The 9,635-nt window shown below is 34.5% G+C and overlaps 1 pseudogene; it reads left to right on the top strand.

The window, feature by feature from the left end:
* The first annotated feature begins 7,630 nt into the window (after window positions 1–7,630).
* Window positions 7,631–9,031, top strand: LOC110749960 (uncharacterized; annotated as a pseudogene).
* Window positions 9,032–9,635: the final 604 nt, after the last annotated feature.

Raw genomic sequence — 9,635 nt, forward strand, 5'->3', positions numbered from 1 at the left:
TTTTATAGACACACAACTCATGACAAACGTAGTTGTAACTAGAGAAAGTAAAAAAAAAGTGAAAAAAAAAAGAATAAAAAAAAAAGTAAGGGAATCAAAGAGAATAAGCCAGGAAGGTGAAGAGAAGTTTATCGTCTTCAAAGTCTTCCAAAGCTAACCACTCAAAGTCTTTAAAGTCTTCTAAAGCTAACCATTCAAAGTATTTAAAGTCTTAAAGCTGGTTCTAACTTCTACCAGAAAAATATGTCTTATTAATTTCTTTGGCGCTTTCAACAACTAATCTTCTGTTGTGTGGTTTTTTCATTTGTTTTGTTCTTTGGTATTTTTGCTTCCTGTTCTTGTTTTTAGTTCTTTGGTACGTTGTGTCTCTCCTGTCTACTAAACGAACCCTAAAATTAATTGAGTACACCCAATGATCTAAGTACACCCTAATATTTTAATCAAAATGTAAAATTAACTAAGTACACCCTATTTAACTACCAAAAATACCCCTACACCCTAATACACTCTATCACACAATACCCTAATGCCAATCCTAAGTAGTTAATTATGAGTAGTTAATTCAACAAATGAAACAGACCTAGTTCATAATTGGCCAAGAAATTGACAAATTCATTATAATCTTTGGAAAAACCAAATCAGACCCAAATCAAAATACACAGAGATAGCACAGAAAAAAACAAGAGACCGTTTACACTTATACCCGAGATCCTAGAAAAGAATATGGGGTGAGCCCAAGACGAAGATCAAAGAGGCCAAGAAATCACACTTTCCTCTACTTCTTTTTGGTTCTTCTGTGACCCCCCAAAAACCCATCTCTCTCTCTCTCTCTCTCTCTCTCTCTCTCTCTCTCTCTCTCTTCATTTCCATGCTTTTAACTTCTTTGCCATTTACTCTTGTTCTCAAGATATCAACCATTGTTATTCTCTCTCTTCGTCTCCCTGTGCTTTTTGATATTGGTAATCAACTCTCCCCTATGTTATGATTCAATCTCCAAATTTGAATTATCATTTAAGTATGACATACAAATTTTAACAAAACAACAGTAATAAAATACAAACTTAAACAAAACAATAGTTTACTAACTTTATTTTTTAGTCTGGCCCTTCATAATTTTGCCAGGACAACATATGCTTTATTAATGATTCATTTTCTTTGATCGCATTATCAAAATATTAACAATTACTCTTTTCATCTTTCACTTTCTAGTATCTTCGATAGAATCAAAAGTTTTCATGAAGGTAGGGAGACCAAAGTTATCTCCATTATGTCACATATTCAATCCCCACACTTGGATCCAACTATAAAGTTTGTTAAGATATGTAAATTCACAAAATTTATACGCAACGTACTATAATGTAATTTTTGACAAAACAATAGTTTACTTTCTAATCCGTCCTTAGATAATTTTTTCAAGACAACATATATTTTTATTTTACTAAATTTGTGCACTTAGTTATTTATAAGCATCACCAAAAGCAACGCATAGTGCTTTAACTTCGCGGAAAGAAACAGAAGCCACAAAATTTATCGACAAGTGAGTTTCTTTAACTAAGAGAATCTTGTTTTTCTGCATATACTTTATCAATTATGTCATGTGTGGATACTATATGCACAAGGAAATATAGTATGTAATGTTTTAACTATGTGACAAGAAATAAAAAACAAGACTTGTGTATAGGAATTAAATAAAAAACAAATTATTTGATTTATGAAGAAAGAAATTGAAGTGGTCCCTAATTGTATTTTCACAAGTGAATAGGAATTATCTTAATTTATATATTTGATCAGAAATGCAACAGGAAAGAAAAATAGTATCTTGGATTTTCTCATAAAAGAAAACTTGGTGCGTATGCTGAATGTAAAGTCATTGTTTCCAACACATAACCTAATAATATATTATATCTTGTCTTTCACCTCCCTAATCTTGCTTTAAATATTATTCTTTGCACAAAGCTTTCATTAATAATTGAGCATTTGGGAACTTTTTCTTGGTTTTTTTTATTAAAAAAAATCCAGTTTTCTTGGTTGTAAATTGTCGTGAATTTGTCATGCATATTTTTTATTGTAAATTTGGTTTATGTTTATACCCTATTCGACCAAGCAACTAGAAGCGATTCTAAGCAAGGCAAAGAGTCCCACATTGAAATATTGCAAGAAGTGAAGACTCCCTCTCACCTATAAAAGGAGACCACTCTCCACCTAAGAAGGGATCCCCCTTAAGCTGGGCTTTATAATCAGTCATGGGCTTCTCCTTTTCTCTCTTTATATTTGGGCCCAGCCCCTTGTACAAATATAAATACACATTGTTATAATAATGAGAATATACTTCTCCGTGGACGTAGCCCATTCATTAAGGGTGAACCACGTATATCTTGTCTTCTGTATATTTATCGCTTGCCCAAATCTTCACACACATGCTGAAGACCCTCACCTTCATCCATCAATCATTACACCTCATTTCTAAGTTGGGCTCAAAAGTGTTGAACCATTTTTGTGCGTCAACAGTTTGGCGCCGTCTGTGGGAATCGACACAAAAGGCTTCTGTCGTTCTCCCCTTCTTCAGTGCCCTTCGGCACCCCTACAATCAGCATCACCTAAGTTGCCGTTCGGCAATACCATGTTGGAGCAACCATGAATGCTAAAGCAGTGACATGTAGAAGATAAATCCTTGCAATATAATATTCAGAAGAAGAGGAAACACATGGGCCACCCTATCTTTTCTTGACATGCCTTTCCGTTCGGCATATTCCTTGGAAAGCATTATTGGAGGGATCCCACATTGCATACTTTACTAAGGAGGGCTGCCAACATACATGGCGAATATCAAAATGATAACCACCAAAAGGCACTCAGCCATGCAATTACATAAAAAGCTGAGAAGTCCTACCGTACGGCAGCATACAAAACAAATCATCAGCCATGTCGCTGAAGGCACTGAACGGACTGGATCTCTATCCGTCACTATGAGACTTCTCAAGGCACCCAAGGACGCTGAACTCTCAAAATTACCGAACGGCAGCCCTGTGTGACCTCTCCTGACCCTCCACTCAGATTTTGCCTCAAAATTACTAATGACACTACTCTTACCAAAGCCTCTATCAGATAAGTGGTGTATTCATTAGTTTTACAAATTATTTAATATTGGAGAAACTTATTATTCTTGGGGTCAAGAAAAGCCACGTGCATTATTTCCAAGAGATAAAAGCACATTTTCTTATCTTATACTTTAATATATTTATAAGCATGCGATTCAATAATTCCATATATTATTCAAGTGGCTGACATAAACCATGGGGCATGGGCTCAACAATTTTTTTTTCTAATTATGTATGCTTAATTATGGCTCTCACACAATTAAGGGTGGAGAAATTATAAACTCCTTTTATAGACGCACAACTCATGAAAAACGTAGTTGTAACTAGAGAAAGTATAAAAAATTGAAAAAAAAAAGTAAGGGAATCAAAGAGAAGAAACCAAGAAGGTGAAGAGAAGTTTATCGTCTTCAAAGTCTTCCAAAGCTAACCATTCAAAGTCTTTAAAGTCTTAAAACTGGTTCTAACTTCTACCAGAAAAGTATATCTTATTAATTTCTTTCGCGCTTTCAACAACTAAATCAATTGAGTACACATCCACAAGTAATCTTCTGTTGTGTGGTTTTTTCGTTTGTTTTGTTCTTTTGGTGTTTTTGCTTCTTGTTCTTGTTTGGACAAACTACAGTAAACCCCTCAACCTATAGGGTCATTTACGAGTTTATATCTGATTTTGGAGACATTTACGAGTACATACTCAACGTCGCGGAAAACCTACAATTTGCCCCTTCGTTAGCCAAACCGTTAGTGAATCTGTTAAATGCTGACGTGGCGAATGTTAGTTCCATTTTTTAATGGAGTGGACTTACAGGTGGACAAAATATATGATAAACAATTCTTTTATTTTTTCAAATATTAAAAAAAAGATAAATTATATTAAATAAATAAAAATTCAAAATTCAAAACAAAAAAATCTCTCACAGTCTCTTCCACACCCAGCCAACCCCATCACGACCTCAGCCACCCCTTCCCATCCCCCTTCCGTCTCTGTATCCAGGGACGGTCCCATGAACATGTTAACCTGGGCTATAGCCCAGGGAACTTCTTTTTTTGGGGACTAAATTCGTACTCTAGCCTAGGCAATCAATCGGCTGACAAGAAGAAAGAATAGAGGAAGAAGAAAGAACAGAGAGGAAGAAGAAAGAAAGAAGAAGGAAGAGAGGAAGAAGAAGGAAAAAGAATAAAAAAAACAGAGGGGGAGATGATAAACAATCGGAAAGAGAGAGAGAGAGAGAAAAGAAATAGAATAAAAAAGGGGAAATGAGGAAATAGAATAAAAAAAAGGATGTGTGTGTTGGGATGAGATATGTGTTTTTATTTTATTTTTACTTCAATTCCTTCTAAATATTTCCCAGTACATATGTAGCTTTCCTCTTCTTTTTGTTTTTGTTTTTTTTCTTTGTTTCCCTTCAATCCCTTCCAAATATTTCAACAATATTATCAATAATTCCAAGATTTTTGTCTGTTTCAAATGTCAGTAGAATAGAAAAAAAGTTCTAAATATGATAAAGAAAAAATATATATTGAAAAAAGAGGGCTTATAATTTTTTATTGTCAGTAGAATAGAAAAAAAGTTCTAAATATGATAAAGAAAAAATATATATTGAAAAAAGAGGGCTTATAATTTTTTTTGATAACAAACAAGAGCTTACAATTTACCCCAAAAAAAAAGGTATCCATTAAACACAGTCTAAAAAAATATATCAATCATTGGATTCGTTTCAACATTTAGCCTACTCCTACAAATATTCCTAACTTCGCCCTTGAATTTAGCCCATGTCATTTTCAAATCCTGAGTCCGTCTTTCATCCCCAGCCACCATCCCTCCTCCTCCCTTTACCTTTTAAAATGATTAAAACAATTCCCACTAGCAACAAACTGATCTTCTTACCTAAACCCAGTCTCCCTCTCTAATTCTGATATGTAGCCATCATTCTCGATCTGCCATGGAAAGCCAAGAAGGAACTCTAACAACCCCACCTTACTCTCTCTCTCTATTTTTTGGATCTTGACACAGCTAAGCTCACCAGATCCACAATTCCATCAGCTGCAATATAGTTTAATGGAATCTCCCACCTCTTTTTGCCGAATAAAATATTTGAACCAAACCCATCACTTCAAATCCATTTCAGAATTCAAGTAAACCCAGAAAACCAAGAACTGATCAAAACCATAATGGCAAAGAAAATGAAAAAGAAAAGAAGGGAATGGCGATGGGGATGAATTAGAATTAGACCACAAAGTTCTAATTGACTCATTTTCATTGAAATCCTTCTCATGATTCTCAGATAGTCACAGTGGAAATAACATCAAGAACCCATCTACTTTGTTTGGAGATTGACAGCCCAAAAAAAATCTAACCCATAAACGAGAAAAACAAAGCAAAAATTTATGTACAAGTATAAATCTATCTCTTCCTGCCAAGTCCTCAAAAAAAAAAAAGGCTGAAACTGAACTGGGTTTTCTGCAGCAAACAAACCCCAAAAAGATCTAACACAATGAGGATTGCCAATGGGTACCTCGTGGAGGGTATGCCTTAAAGGAATGGAGATGGTTTCGGTAGGCCGTGGCATTCGAACAGGCAAGTGGAAGATTTCTTTGATATTCTTGATCTGGGTGGTGGGTTAGAAGAAATCTGGGTCGGGGGAAGAAATCTGTGGGGGGAAGAAATCGGGAGAGACAGAATCTTGGTAGGGTTTTTAATTTTTTTTTTAAATTTAAAATTTAAAATGTTTAATTTTTTAAAAATAATTTAACAAATAAATTTTTTATTAGTTTTTTATCCACGTGGAACCCCACGTCAGGTAAAAAATAAGTCCCACAAATGCCACATCTGCATATAACCGATTAACTAACGGTTTGGCTAACGGAGGGGGCAAATTGTAGGTTTTCCGCGACGTTAAGTATGTACTCGTAAATGTCCCCAAAATCGGGTATGAACTCGTAAATGATCCTATAGGTTGGGGGGGTTTACTGTAGTTTGTCCTTCTTGTTTTTAGTTCTTTGATATGTTGTGTCTGTCCTGTTTGTCAAATCCTATTCCTGTCATATCTACTGAAAATATGTCAAGTTTAGTTCAGTTTAAAACTGATAAGACCATCTCTAACCATGTTGGGGCTAAACTCAAATTTTCACCCTCCAAAATACAACTGTTCATGTATTTTCAGGACTCAAATTTTTTTGGGGAATGCTAGCAACCTTCTCTCTAACCTTCTCCTTTGCACCTTCTCCATTTTTTGCTTGACATGTGTCACTCTCCTTACACTTAAAATAATGTCATTAATCTATTATATAAGCTAACTTTTGCTTTCCAAGTTTACCCTTATTAAATGTATTCAATTTATCCAAAAAAATTTCACAACTTTCTTACCATCTTATTAATTTTTTTTTTTAACGTCAATGATTTTTTTTTAAAAAAAATGTCAGCTTTAAAAAAATAGTAAATGCCCCTTTTTTTAACGTCAAGTTTAGACTTTTTTTTTTCCCATCTAAACCCTTTGTGTTAAAAATAAAGGGGGAAATTTCCTTCTTTTTTATTTTTATTTTTATAAAAGAAGACATTTTCTTTTAAAAAATATAATTGACGTGAAAAAAAAAAAAATTAATAAGATGGTAAGAACGTTGTGATTTTTTTTTTTTGGATAAATTGAATATATTTAATAAGGGTAAACTTGGAAAGCAAAAGTTAGCTTGTATAATATATTAATGACATTGTTTTAAGTGTAAGGAGAATGACACATGTCAAGCAAGAAATGGAGAAGGTCCAAAGGAGAAGGTTAGAGAGAAGGTTGCTAGCATTCCTCAATTTTTTTTCCCTACAACCTTGCAGACTTATAATTTGAGTCCGCAACTTTATTAAATTGTTTAAGAATGATTAACCCCTAATTTTTTTTTCTTATTAATTTTTCTTGACATTATTTTTGTTTCAATACTCGTGATTTAATTTTCTAAACATTTTAACCTAAAAAAATTACAATTCCAAAACATAATAGAATTTCACTTAAAAATAAAAACAAGTACAACACCAAACGTATGCCCGGAATAATTCGAACCCTTCATTGAAACCATTGCCATAATTTTCTTCAATTTTTACTTTTACTTTTACTTTTACTTCATTGGATTCCTTTATCCTCATTCAATAATGTTCTGAACTTTTGCCCACCTCCACTTGTGTTCTTCAATTATTTTCTGAACTCTTTCCCATCCCCTATTGTCTTCTTTCAATTATGTTCTGAACCATTGCTCAACTTTGTCCATCTCACTTTATTGGATTCCTTTATCTTTCCATATCTTTTCCTATCTTCATTCAATTATTTTCTGAACCATTTCTCATCTTGTCTTCTGTCAATCACGTTCTGAACCATTGCTCATCTTTGTTCATCTCACTTTATTGGATTCCCTTATCTTTCCCTATCTTTTTCTATCTTCATTCAATTATTTTCAAACATGTAGGTCATCTCATTCTCTTGTTTATTTAAGAAGTGTTATTCTACTGAATTGACCACACAATCTCCTTCAATTCTCCTTCTTACAATGAATTCACGTGGGAAGGCTATACAAAATTTCTTCAATGATGATTCTGATGATGATGACCTTCGTCAACATAGGGTTGCAATGGCTGTTCAACACCACATGTTTTTGCTGGAGCAATATGCTCAACAATCCAAACATGGTGGTTCTGTTGCAGGCCGTGAATACAAGAATCGGAAGAGAGAAAAACATCATAAGAGTCTCATGGAAGACTACTTCTGTGAAAGACCATTTTATCCCCTAGTGGACTTTCGCAGGCGGTTCCGCATGAGAAGAGAGCTTTTCTATCGCATCTTGAATGATGTTGTTGCACATGAGCCATACTTTACCCAGTAGATAGACGCTTGTGGACGACAAAGTCTATCCCCAGAGCAGAAGCTAACAGCCGTTTTTCGAATGCTCGCATATGGATGCTCAGCAGACTCTACCGACGAGTACTATAGATTGGGTGAATCTACATCCCTTGAATGTTTGCGAAAGTTTTGCTCCGTTATTGAAGCCGTGTATGGTCAGTGGTACCTCCGTTCCCCAAATCCGGCCGACCTTTACAGGCTCTTGCACAAGGCTAGTCGCAGAGGATTCCCAGGCATGTTATGCAGTCTTGACTGCATGCATTGGGAATGGAAGAACTGCCCCAAGACTTGGGTACAAGCATAAGCCAACTATCGTTCTAGAGGCAGTGGCCTCGTATGACACTTGGATATGGCATGCCTTTTTTGGAGTTGCCGGATCGAACAACGATATCAACGTTCTAGCTCGTTCCCCGTTGTTCAATGACGTAGTGAATAGAGTGTCTCCCCATATCCAATATGTTGTCAATGGAAATGAATATAATCTGGGTTATTACTTGGCTGATGGTATCTACCCTCGTTGGGCTACATTGGTTAAGACAATTTCCCAACCGGATACTCCAAAAAAAAGACTATTTGCCCAAAAACAAGAGGTTTATAGGAAAGATGTGTCGAAAGAGTCTTCGGAATACTTCAGGCTCAATGGGCAATTGTTAAAGGACCTGCACGTATGTGGCACAAAGAACATCTTTATTCAATCATGATGACGTGCATAATATTGCACAACATGATTGTTGAGGATGAGTTTGAGGATCTAGATGCAGAATCTGATGATGAAGACAATTGTCCACGAACATCTAGAAGAGCAAGAGCAAGACTTGCTTATGACCTTGAGCCAACTATCACGTATGATATAAACCGAGATAGACAAACTATCTCAGACTACATGGTCCGTCATAATAGAGTTCGTGCTTCACAAGTGCATCACAATCTAAGAAATGATTTGATCAACCACATTTGGAGATGCGAAGGAGAGGGGCAATGAGCTATGTTGTGTGTTTAAATTATGTTGTGTGTTTAAATTATGTAAGTGTGTTTAAATTATTTATAGATATTTATAAAAATACCCAATCCTAGACATGTATTTATAAAAATACCCAAGCACTATTTAAACATAGAAACATACCCAAAATGGGTTTTGGGTATGTGTGTAATGATGGGTTTTGGGTATGTTTATAAATGGGTTTTGAGTGTGTGTAATGATGAGTTTTGGGTATGTTTATAAAGTGTTTTGGGTGTTGGGTATTTTTATAATTTCAGCCCCCATTTTGGGTATTTTAGTGAAACTCCCAATTATTTAAGTGTGTTTAAATTATGTAAATCTGTTTAAATTATGTTGTGTGTTTAAATTATGAAAGTGTGTTTAAATTATAAATGTAGTTGTGTGATTTTAATGAATTATATGGTTTATCATTGAATTTTAAAAAAAAACTAATCATATAAAAATAAATGACAATCATAAAAAAAAGGAAAACGATAATTAAAAATAAAGATAAACAACAATTACAAATAAAGATAAACGATAATTAAAAATAAAGATAAACAACAATTAGAAATAAAGATAAAACAATTACAAATAAACGTAAATTAATAACCACTATGTGGAGGGCTTGGATAATAGTCTCCAGAGTTGTCTTCTGGATTGTAAGGGGAACTTGTATTC

This window comes from Prunus avium, chromosome 3 (genome assembly GCF_965620075.1).
Source record: "Prunus avium chromosome 3, drPruAviu1.hap1.1, whole genome shotgun sequence".
Taxonomy (NCBI): Eukaryota; Viridiplantae; Streptophyta; class Magnoliopsida; order Rosales; family Rosaceae; genus Prunus; species Prunus avium.